We start from the raw sequence: 1,933 nt of genomic DNA, 5'->3' as shown, positions 1-1,933 counted from the left end.
ACAACGTTTCTCTAAAAGAAATGGAAAAACTTTCAAAATACAAAGACCTGGAAATAGAGATAACTCGAATGTGGAATCTAAAAACAGAAATAATTCCTATCATAGTAGGTGCCTTAGGTATAATAAAAAAATATTCAGACAAATACATAACAAAAATACCAGGACTTACAAATATATATAACATACAGAAAATTGCACTACTGGGTACTGCACACATTCTACGCAAAACACTTTCAATACAGTAAACATAAGAGCACCACAGCAAACCACAGCACATACCCAAGGTGCACAGAGCTGCGCTCGGTAGTGAAGTGAAAGCACGTTATAAAAATAAAACTACTGAACAATAATAATAATAATAATAATAAATATCATGTAGTAATTATAAAGGTAATTAAAACAATAAAAAAGTGGTTAGAAATAGTATACTGGGAGTAAGCTAAAAGAAATGCAATATAACAGGATACAGTATGATAGCAGGTAAAGGGTATAGTTGTAGCATAAAATTAATAATAATAATAATGCAAAAAGTGGGGGCTAGAGAGAGGCAAGACACAGTATGAGCACAAACCACAGAGTGGTGAAGACGTGGACTTGCAAAATCTTTTGAGATTTCTCAATCCAGACAGACTGGACCTAGTGGTGATCAACAAAATGCACCACATGTGCTATATAGTTGATGTTGCGTACCTGTTTGACCCATGAATATTCAAGAAGGTAGGCAAAAAATTAGATAAATACAACCTTCTTAAGTACAAAATAATCGTAGAATGGTAGGGCAATATAATACACAAACTCCATAGATAAGTAAAATACAGGAGGAGTGAAATATGAAAAAATTAATTTCTTATTATAGATTATAAAAAATCAGACATAGAGAAGGAACTGTATGTATAAAATGTATTTAAAAACAGACACTAATGTCTTTACTTATATCAGTTACTCAGTTGACCTGGAAAAGCCACTGGGGCAATCACCTCTCGTCTTTTAAACTTAGACATAAGGCTAATAGTAGGTCATTATCCATGAAGGTTTGGGAACTCAAATTTAACATAATATGAAATATAATTTGTAGAGCTCAACCATACTTCAACAGCTGATATGGGTGCTGTATTAAATATATGGAGCTATATGAAATATTAAAATATAGAAATAAGATAATTTAATGAATAATAAATTAGATCTTAGGGTTTCATGTGTTCATAAAATTGCCCATATATTCAAATATATTAAAAGCGTTATTTAGTCAGCCAGCCCCTGTTTTTCCATGACAGCATTTATACCCTCTCTTCACTTCATAGCTGAGCCTGTGTAATAGAATTACCATTGTGATTATATAGTGATATCTCCTGACCCACTAGCCCTTATAGACCTCCTGTTTAGCTAATTATACTTTGATTAGCTTAATATATCTTCACAATTTTTGTGTTTTGAACAATTAATACTAGAACCTGTCTATTATGTAACACATCACCCAAGGAGAGGTTGGCATGGGTGCCAGTCATCGAATTCGGTTCGATTTCAGATTTCAGATTTCAAATTGCAAATTTTAAATTGCAAATTCACTTGCCTCAACAGGTCCTCGCAAGCAGAGTTTTTAGTTTTTAGTGTCCAATGAAGTAAAGATACGAATTAGTGAGCTGGCTACACTTCTGGCAGAGGTCACAGATTATGCTCTCACTTGCCTTGCCAGGTCTTCTCACGTACTGCATATTTCCAAAGGTCCCGGTCACTGGTCATTGCTTCGGTGAGGCCTAAAGTTCGAAGGTCCATCGGAGCATACTGGCTTTGTTTCTTGCAAGCTTATGCATGTCCTCAGCAGTCACGGCCCATGTTTCACTGCCATGTAGCATGGCTGTTCGTACACATGTGTCATACAGTCTGCCTTTTACTCTGAGTGAGAGTCCCTTTGTCACCAGCAGAGGTAAGAGCT

The sequence above is a fragment of the Octopus bimaculoides genome, chromosome 2 (genome assembly GCF_001194135.2).
Source record: "Octopus bimaculoides isolate UCB-OBI-ISO-001 chromosome 2, ASM119413v2, whole genome shotgun sequence".
NCBI classification, from domain to species: domain Eukaryota; kingdom Metazoa; phylum Mollusca; class Cephalopoda; order Octopoda; family Octopodidae; genus Octopus; species Octopus bimaculoides.
The sequence above is the reverse complement of the archived record's forward strand: the minus strand, read 5'-3'. Positions refer to the sequence as shown.